Here is a 10,532-nt window from a genome sequence, read left to right as displayed (position 1 = left end):
TGAGTAAATTCTCATCGGTAGATCAGGATAGAATTAGGATCTGATATTGATAGTCTTGAGGATGGGACTTGTATACTTGTTTGCGTGTCCAGGTCGCCAGGAACTACTGGTTGTGCGGCGGCAATGAGCCGACGCCGAACTAACGAGTCAATCGATCATTTTTTTAGCTTCCAAGCTTCCTCTCGAGAGTTCGACGGGCGCCCGCCACTACACCCTCAAGCTTTGGGTCTTCGGGTCTTCACTTCGGTTTGTGTGACATAGTAGCACTTGACGTGTCAAGCTTCAGTTCAAGTTCAAGCAAGGTTTACTCGTGGCCACATCGTGGGAAACGAGTTTACCTGTGACTATTGGAGTCTGCCACATCGTGCAAAAGCTCTTGGTTGCGAACGTATATCTTTTGAGGAGCACACTTCGAAGAAGTGGGTACATTATCATGCCGTGTGGCCGGTGGAAATACCACGTAGGGGCTTTGCCTCCGCCTAGATCGGATCGTACCTAACCTTCGCTATGTGCTCGGCTCTCACTAGAAGCCGGTATAGCACCAGGGCTCCTGCTGGATTGTATCTGCGAGAGCGGAACTTTGTAGAAGTATAACGGTCCTTGGTTACCCGGTGGTAATCCCTTACCTCTTTTCGGTCTTTGGAGTCGGTCTATGGCCCGCTACAAGTAGGGCCACAACCAAAGCAGTAAGAGGAAGCATCAGAAAGCGAGTGGCGTCAAAGTATCATCGACGTCCACTCCTGTGCCTCCACCTGTTACGGCTATTGACACCAGCCTTTTCTTTTCACCAGCCGAGACGGAGTGTTTCGCTAAACTTCGAGTGAATCTCCTCTGCCAGGTCAAAACGGCTAAGCGGGTTTTGCGCAAGTTCCGCAAAGAGACTTTCTGGATCAAGGACGAACATATCGAGTCCCAGGTTGATCGCCAACTTAACCTGGCGTTTTTGAACCTTTCGGAGTGCCAAGACAACATTGCTACGAAGATTTACAGCCTTATTCGCCAGAACCCCCAGCAACACTAAGCTGTAAAACACTTTTTAGCTTTAATTCCTTTTCCGCTTTATATCGCCGCATTTTACGGATCACTCACCGAAACGTCCATCTATCCTACCCCTAATGACTGCGACAAGGAGTAGAGCAGCTGAGAGTGAATCGCCTAACTCGCGGCAACGCCAAGTGCCACGGGCGGGTCAAACGGAGGCGGCAACACCGCAGGAAGCTCACCACGAAGTCCCACCAGCCGGAACGGCAAACGCTGCACCTGACACAATGTCAAAGCAATAATTAATGATTTGGTTATCGCAACAACAGCAAATGTATCAGACGCAGATGAAAACACAAGTTTAGATGCAAATGTAGCAAACCAATAACCGTTTTGAGTCCTTGCTCGTATCGCAAAGTGAACGACGGAAGAAGGATCCTCCCATATATGAAGGCAAATTCGGTGAAGATTTCGAACTATGGATCTTTGCCTCGGAGGAATATTACGCGAACAAGCGCGGGTTGATGGAGGCCGATACGTCCGATTTTGTGACCATGATATCCAGCAGTATAGAAAAATCTGTGCTAAACTGGTATCGCGCGTTTTCGTCAGATTGTGAAGCGGCAGGAATTCCAAAAAAAATGGCCATTGTTTAAGGCGAAGCTACGTGAACGCTTTCGTCCCAAAGACTTTGAATACAGTCTGCGTGATCGAATGTTTCTGCTGAAACAACACGAGGCCTTCCATGAATATGTGTAATCGTTTCAGGATCTGATGTCTCAATCCGAGGTGCCGGAGCGAAAGCTGCCACCGAAGTGTGCACCAAAAGAGGATTGACGGTAGCCAGCCCCTGGTCATAACTGTGGACAAGTCGGTCATATCAAGCCGCAATTCAAGTCCACCAAGGAGAGCAATCACTATGTTGGTGGATCATTCTACGCCATTTTGGAAGTGAAAGCTGTAGCCTACAAGCAGAAGGAGGCAGCGACTGACTTCTCCATATTCGTCGACAATGGAAGCTACCTCAACGGTGTCACGGAAGATCTAGCTGAACGACTTCGGTTGGACATCAAGGAGCATCCTGACGACATCATGGCAGTTCGTCTAGGATACAACCAATCAGTGCAAGACCGAGACGTACCGTCGAAACGATGTTGCAGATTCTGGATTTCCCGGTGACGTGTGAAACGCTTAAGGGCATGCATGTCCCGGAGGATAAGGATGTGCTCCTCGGAATGAAGTAGCCTCGGGAGAATAACCTGGACATCGATTGGGAACGTTTGCTCTTGCGCCCGCGTACAATCCCAGACGCTTCAATTGGTGGTACCTAACAGACCCCACGCACGTATGATCGGAGGCCGTCATTTCAAGAACGCAAACCAGAATCGCGAAATCCTCCATTACTACCGTCGGCATGGTCACCAGCGTGCGTTCAGTGAAACGAAATTGATCACAACGAAGCAATTTCTGAAGGAATTCCGCAAAGGGAAGGATATAGAAGCTGTATTTTTTGTCAATCAACACGACACAGAAATGTGAGGCAAGGCGGGTGAACGCCTTTCTCGTCCAGGTGTATAGCGATGCCCTAGACACTCCGCGGGTCGTAGACTCGGGAGGGGCTAGCGTACGGTAACCCGAAATGCGCGATACAAAACCGCGTATCTCAGTTGGCGTGTGACCTTGTGCAACCCCTACAGGCGTCGTTTATCTTCGGCAGATCGAGCCTGCTAACCGAACACCGATTGGTATCAATTCGGGATCAATATAAAGAAATGCAGAGAACTTCCAGGCGCTACACGTATGGGGAGTCCTGAATAGGGAGTTAGATCACGAGCAAAGACCTTCTCCAAAACATAGATAACCTAGATCAAAACAGAGTTCGTACACACAATATGCAGCTTGTCAGTAATTGGGTTGCACCCTGAATCAGGTCAATTCAGGATGCCCCACGCGCGCCACTCCCGAAAAGTCGAGAGAACTATACAGGTACCGTCCTACCACGCGCAATCTACAATCGGATCCTAGGGGGCGATTGCTACAACCTCCCAAGACAGAAATATGAAATGCGAGTGCACACCCGGGGGGTACACCGCAACTGGTCAAATGAAATAGGTGTATGGACCAATAACTTTTGGGGTACCTGACTTGGGTTGGATATGCAGTGAGAGTTCCACGCGAGTCTGCTGCGCGCGATCTTCAGCGTCCGTCGGTTATCGCTCGCGCCGCTGGGCCTTCCGTTAGCCAATCCGTCCAGGGCGGGGGATTGGTGTTGCCTCAGTGCCGTCGCTTCTTGACGAGACGCGTCCAAGGTTAGGATGCACAGGAACCACTTGTGCTCTTGAACGCAAAACAAACTCTGTTTGATCGTATCTCTCTTTCCTATCTCTTTTCGTGGGCTATCTTCTTCATTACCGTGAGGGACTCTGGATTCTTCAGCGGTCTCCTCTGCTCGTGTCTCTTCGTAATTCCCCACACCTTTTCAGGATCACTTGAGGTTTGTATGCCTGGGCGTGAGTTGGTAGCGCGCACACATCACTTGACGGTAGAGGGACTTGGGGCCTGACGGCAGGATCTGCTGCACCGTCGACACTTCGGGCGCGGTCCGGCTAGCTCTCTATAGTACACTCAAGTCATGCTTGGAACTGGTACTTGGGCGTCATCCCGGTCGCTGTCTTCGCGGACCGGGCACGTTCCTGGGACTGATGCCATTGGTGGTAACTTGGACTTCTTTCATTCAGGTTGCCGTTAGTCAATTCGGGTTGGCCTTGGGCTTCTCATCCTGAACTGCATTCATTCAGGCGGGGCGTCTTCGATTCGGGTTGCACGTTCTCCATTCGGGTGGTCAATCTCCAATTCAGGTTTCGGGCGACTCCACGAGCTCGAGCGCTGCACGTAGTCTCGCTGCTTGAGGTCTTTAACATTCGCGTAACTCGCTCAGGGTCTTCTTCAGCTCTGCAACCTGGATGGTGGCTTCCTTCGGGGTGTCGATGCTTGCTTCAGGCGTTGGTGGATGGGTGTCTTCTGATCTTGGGCTGTGGTCGATGTTGGCAGATGCTCCGACCCCGTCAAGGCGGATGACACCTCGGGATACGTTCGCAGAGGGCTCTTGACTCCTTCACTCAGGATACCCACTGTCAAACAAGGTCGGCGGTCGGACTGGGCGCTGCAAGCGTCTCCGAACCTGTGGGGTTATACGTTGCCGGGCATCCAAATCTCCACAAACTCCAGAGCGCGACACACTCGGGTGTCCCACGCGTACGCCATCCTGGGCGCACCTTCCATTCTCCATAATCACACGATCCTTTCAGATCGGCCGGGGACAGCTGCGCCTGGGCCACCTGGAAAATTTCCAGTTGCCTCTGTCTAAAGGCTGAGCGTTTTAAGCAACAAGGATGGGAGGGACTGGTGGACAACCCCGCATATGAAGTCTTGCTCAAGTATCGCGATACTGCGTTTCGCACGTAGTTGCCAAGTACCACACCCCCTGTCCGCGAAGGGATTGAACTCGAAATTCAACTCCAGCCGGGAACACAGCCGATTTCGGTGAAACAATGGCGCCAAAGCCCGGGCAGTGAACGGTGATACAGGATTGGACGAAAGTGATTGCGCAGGCAGGTATTATTCGGCCTAGCACCTCTGCATTCTGCGCTCCGACGTTCTGCGTCAAGAAGCCCGTGGGTTGGCGCATTGTGCACGATTATCGTCAACCCAATAGTGCCACCATTTTGCCAGCGATTCCGATGCTGAGAAAAGAATACACGTTTGATGCGATGGGCGGTAGCTACTGGCTGTCTTGCATGGAGCTCTTATGGGGATACTATCAGGTTAAACTTCGTGAATCTGACATGCCATTTACGGCTTGTTCGACGCCCGATGGGCCGTTTGAGTATCTTGTAACCCCAATGGGTTTGAGCGGTAGTCCTGGCACATTTAACAGGCTTTTACAGCGCTGCGATGCGCATCTATTTTGACGACATCTACTTTTTTACGCAAGACGAGGACGTGCAGGTCCATGTCGACGCGTTGGTCAGAGTGCTTCAACGGTGTCAAGAACAACAACTGTTCGTAAAATTGTCGAAGTGTCAGTTCTGCGTTGAAGAGATCCCTTCTCTTGGTGACTTTGTAGGTGATCATGGTGTTCGAATGGACCATAACAAAGTGCGTGTGATCAGAGACTGGTCGATTCCCCGTACCAAGAAACGAATGGAAAGCTTCTAAGGTACGACGGTATTTGTCTCGCGTTTTTGTACCGACCTCGCACAATTTGCAGGCCCACTACACGAAAGTACTAAAGGTTTACGCCCAAAGGAAAAGTTGCACTTATCTGAGCATCATTTGGAATGGTTCCATGATCTCAAACACCGCCTCTCCACCCCTCCTGTACTACAGCCTCCTGATTTCGACAAATCGTTCGGTATTCGGATGGATGCCTCGATTTTTGCCGTAGGGGAGTCTTGTTTCAAAACGAGGGAGGGTTGGAGCATCCGATTGCATACACAGGACTCCAAATGAAACCAGCGGAACTCAACTACCCTGTTCGCGAGGAGGAGTTACTGCCTATCATGCATGCTCTTCGTGTGTGGAGAGTTTACCTTCTCGATCGCCCATTTACCGTGGAGACAGACCACAAGAGCATCGAGACTATATTGACGCAAAAGACAACCAATCGTCGTGTTGCGCGCTGGTTTAACGAGCTAGCTGAATTCCAACCGCAGAATTCAAGCAAAAAGTAACCAAGGGTCGAATGCAATGTCTCCAAACCCACTCTTTGAGCATAAATCCGCTCAAGTTAGTCTCAGCGAGCTCATCGAAGCTGCTCGAAGCCGTGAAATTGTGATTAGTATCCAAACCACAAGTACGTCTGTGACGCACTCGACCAAACAACTGTATTCTACCGACCGGAGAGTTCAGGAGTTGTTGCAGAGTATTACTAGTGGTAATGAGGTACCACGCCACTCTGTGAAAAATGGACTGCTATATTACCAAACGAGAGATGATGAAAATGCTCGACTGATAATTCCGGATAATGAAGATCTGAAGAACCGTGTTATTTGTAAAAACCACGATGTGGTCAAGGCAGGTCACTCCGGATACTTTAAGACATACTTGGGTGTCCAGAAAAAAAGTATCACTGGTCCACGATGTCGAAGTACATTCAACGCTATGGTAACACGTGCGAACGGTGTCAGTGGAATAAGGCACACCAAACGAAGCCGCCCGGATTACGGCAGCCTTTGGAGATTCCAGGAGGTAGATGGGTTGATGTGTCGAAGGACTTTATGATCGCACTGCCAAGCACGGAAACCGGAAAAGACGCCATTATGGTTATTGTGGACCGGTTGACAAAGCGTGCGAAGTTCATCACAACCAATACGAATGCGACAGCAGAAGAGACTACTGCGCTATTCATGGTCAATTATGTGACAGACCATGCCGTGCCGAAGTGTATCATTTCAGACAGAGACTCCAAATTTACGTCCAAGTTCTGGCTTGAAGTGATCAAGGCATTGGATACGATCCATATTCTGTCGTCTGCATATCGCCCACAGACTGATGCTCAGACCGAACGCAATCATCGGTTTATTGAATACTATCTCTGGGGTGTTATGAACCCATTACAAAATGACTGCGAGGAATATTTCCATCTCGCTGAATTCGCGTACAATAGACGTGTTCATTCCTCAATCGGTATGTCACCGTTTGAGGCTGATCTGGGTTATGTACCCCATATGCCGGATGATGTGGCTAGGGAAGTTGAGCTGTTGCACAAATCGGCGCAAGAATTGCCTCTCAAGCAAGATGTGATTTTAAAGATGGCACAAGATGCAGTGGGTGAAGCGCAAACTCGTATGAAGTCTTATTACGACAAGAACGGGCTTGCCCAAGACTTCAAACCTGGAGATATGGTACTCCTAGATGGTGGAAACGTGGACATTCGTCGCAAAGGTTTCGCACAGTCAAAGAAGCTCGCACCGCGGTTTATTGGCCCTTACCCGGTTGTGAAACAAATTCATCGTGACTCATACGAGGTGAGGTTATCGAAGGATCTCAAGTTGCATCCCGTATCTCCCACATCGTTGCTCATGTAATATCGCAGTGACGAATCACGGAGTCAAAGTGTGCACAAAGTAATTTTGAATGACGGTACGGAAGATCAACTTGTGTGCGAAGTCATTGGGCATCGTCACAAGAAAATGAAACTCCAATACCGGATTTGGTGGCTTGGTTAATTACGCGAAGAAGCAACGTGGGAACCAGTAGAGAACCTGAATCAGATTCCAGATCTCATTAACAAGAACTGGGAAACGAAGAAGAAGAGAAAACCATCTTCGAAATAGCGGGGTCTTCTTGGAAGGGAGGTCATGTGACGTGGATGTCCGTCTGCCAATGAGATGGCATAGGACTCCCACGTCAATTGCTAAGCATATCGTTCTGATTTCGCTGTACAGCGTAATAGAAGGAGCCGGATTATTTCTCTTTTAATTTCGGCTACGTTCCGTCCAATCATGGTACGGGCAGCAGTGCGAAACAACATCGTGAGAGAAAATGATCCCAACAGATACACCACAATCACCCAGAGAATCCGTGAAGCACTCCAATACGAGCAACTCGTTCTAGAAACTTATCGACTGACGGCTTATGCGTTGTCCGTCAGACTCGGGGTAGTATATCATATGCTGGAAGAACTTTGAAGCTGTCATGCACATTCGTGTAGACGCCCACTCCATTACGTCACCATAGGTTGTTATCGCGAAGTCCCCACGCGTTCGAAGTTTATGAGCTCGATAGGTTTTAGCTGTCATGTTGTAGGAAGCATCGCCAGCATTTCCTCGGAGTTGCCGTACCGTACTTTTAAAGTATTCAAACACGTTTTGGACCCCCCCCCCCGAGTAGTAGGTTGTCAATCTCGGGTAGCAAAGACTTGTGAATCCCAGTCGTCCGTGCTGCTGCTGCTGGAATCAAAGTGTGCATACCAATTCGCGACAAACAGAACTCCTCTTTAGCAATCTTCTAAATGCGAGCTTTAGCTGTTCAGACAGCATGGGAAGTACACTTCAAACGCGTCGAATATTTGTTGTTGCTCACCACTGCAAAACGTGCGTTTTTAAGGCCATCTAGAACTCGTCTCGCATCCCCCCATTGCAGTGATGTTGACAGAATGAACCATGGTCACAGATGCGTTCAACACCGTTGCTCGAGTCGCGGGGATCTTCTCATTTTCATCACCAGACAGTCATTCTTCGTTATCCATATCCTCATCGCTCTGATGAACATAGCCATCATCATTGCAGCTGTTATTGCTGGGAGACGTAGGAACGCTTGTATCAACTTCATTGTGTCCTTCCTTGGTCCCTGTAACGGGGTTACACACACAAGTGACTGTTGTCACTTGTGCATGACATTTGTCACTTATGGTTTAACAGATAAATATCTGTTAAAGGTTTTCGATACTTCCTCACATTGGTGTAGGCACACCAATGGATACATTGATGTGGGCCACCACAATGAGTGGTCCACACCTACCCAAAAGATCCTATTGGTAGAAAGCAGCATCTTTCTACCAATTAGAGACGTGCATATTGGCGGGGCTCGGACAGCCAGCCGCTGTCAACCCCTTTCATAGATGATAAACAGTTTTAGCAGATTTAGGGGGATGATCAATTTACAAACAATACAGTTCTCATTTTACCTTAAACTAGCTACTTGGTGTTTTATTTGATTTATATTATACTTGTGGACTCAAGTATAATTAATTCAAATTATTAATAAACTCCTACGCTTCCTCATAAACGTAGCGCGACGTGTAAGCTAAAGTAGTGAGCCAAAGTAGGCCCACTACACCTAGTAGCACTTTGTAGTCCGTCCAACGACCGACTACGTGGCGGTCGTACGAGGTGTACGAACACGGAGAACCACATGAGCACGGAGGTGCCCATGGAGAGCTCCAAAACGCCTGCAACGCATGTTGCACGCGCCGACTGCCCCCACCTGTCTGACCCAGAGTGGGAAGCCCTCCAATGACTGTTGACAGTCGTTGGAGAAGCGGCGATAGCTACGATGCTGCGTACGCTATCGCCGACGGAGCAACATGGTGTTGCTCTGGGGTTCATCATGAAGGAGCAGCGTGATGCTGCTTCCTCAATGACGGCGTCGTCAGGGACGACACCACGTGCTCAACCATTAAAGTTGAGCGTAAGTAATTACGTGGGAAGAGAGGGCGAGCCTCTCCTCCGATGGCTTGTCGAGCTCGACACAGCCATAGCGGCTCGACACATCGTCGACCCGCTGTCGAAGGTCGCGTTCGCCATGTCCTGCCATGGCGAACGCGCAAGGAGTTGGGCGTATGGACGCCGACTCTCCGATCCTACGTGCTTCAGCATGTACGAAGTATTCAAAGAGGAGCTCAGACAAGCTCGTGAGCCCCCGCAAAACGAGTTCCGGTCGAGGGCGGAGTTCCTCGACCTACAGCAGGGTAGGCATGACGGCCATGCTTACGCGCAGCGTACACGATACTTGGTCTCAAATATCGTGACTAACCCGATAGACGAGGCGACTAAGGTCGTCACGTTCATGAAGGGACTTAGAGGTGGGCCCGTGAAGACCTATCTCTTCCGAGAGTACCCGAGTACTCTCGAAGCTGCGATTACTCTGGCAATGCAAGAAGAGATTAGCCTGCGGCAGGCTAAACTGCATGTGAACATACCGAGGCCGCAACCGCGCCCGGTAGTGAGCACGGGAGGTCCGGAACCAATGGACCACTCGAATGCAACGGCTACTGATCACCAGCAGCACGGAAGTAATGTGCGATGCTTCCGTTGCGGAAGGATCGGTCACTTTGCCAAAGAGTGCACGGCTCCCGTGCATTACAATGGTGGCCGTCGTGGCGATGCCGGGCATCACCGCGAACGAACAAAAAACGCGAACATCCATTAGGCGCGGGGCGCCCTACTGGTAATGCAGTCACGCGTGCCGACATTGGGCACGCGACACTGAGGACTGCAGCCCCCAGTGAAACCAGATCTCGCTACAAGAAGCAAGATGACAGGCCGAACCTGGTCATCTTGAAGGTAACGTCGAAGAGAGAGAGCGACTCTCTTCGCGCTCTGGTAGATTCGGGCGTCGAACAACTTTGTTCGAATGCGGAGTTTACCGAGTCTTGACTACGAGGAGGTAAATGTACCTCGAAGTCTTCTGGAAGTTCGATTGGCAACAGGTGCCATCGTGAAGACCGAGAAGCGCGTCGTGACCGTGCGCTTCTCGTACAAACAACGAGTGTTTGTCGAACACATTATCGTCCTGGACCTGGACGATAAGTTCGACATGGTAATGGGCATGCCGTGGCTTGCACGGTATGATCCGGTGATAGACTGGAAGAAGCGCACGCTCGTGCGCTTCAGCCGCGACAGCGGAACAGAGAGCGATGGCCCTGTTACCGCAGCGCACGCACCAGCAGGTGCGCGCGGCTCACCAGTCGAGACAGCACTTAATGCTGCTGTCCCGGAGTGCCCAAGAAGTGCGCGAGGGTGCGCACAAGTGAGACCCACGTCGGC

The sequence above is a fragment of the Phytophthora cinnamomi genome (assembly GCF_018691715.1).
Source record: "Phytophthora cinnamomi strain GKB4 chromosome Unknown Contig16, whole genome shotgun sequence".
Taxonomy (NCBI): Eukaryota; Oomycota; class Peronosporomycetes; order Peronosporales; family Peronosporaceae; genus Phytophthora; species Phytophthora cinnamomi.
This window is presented reverse-complemented; position numbering follows the sequence as displayed.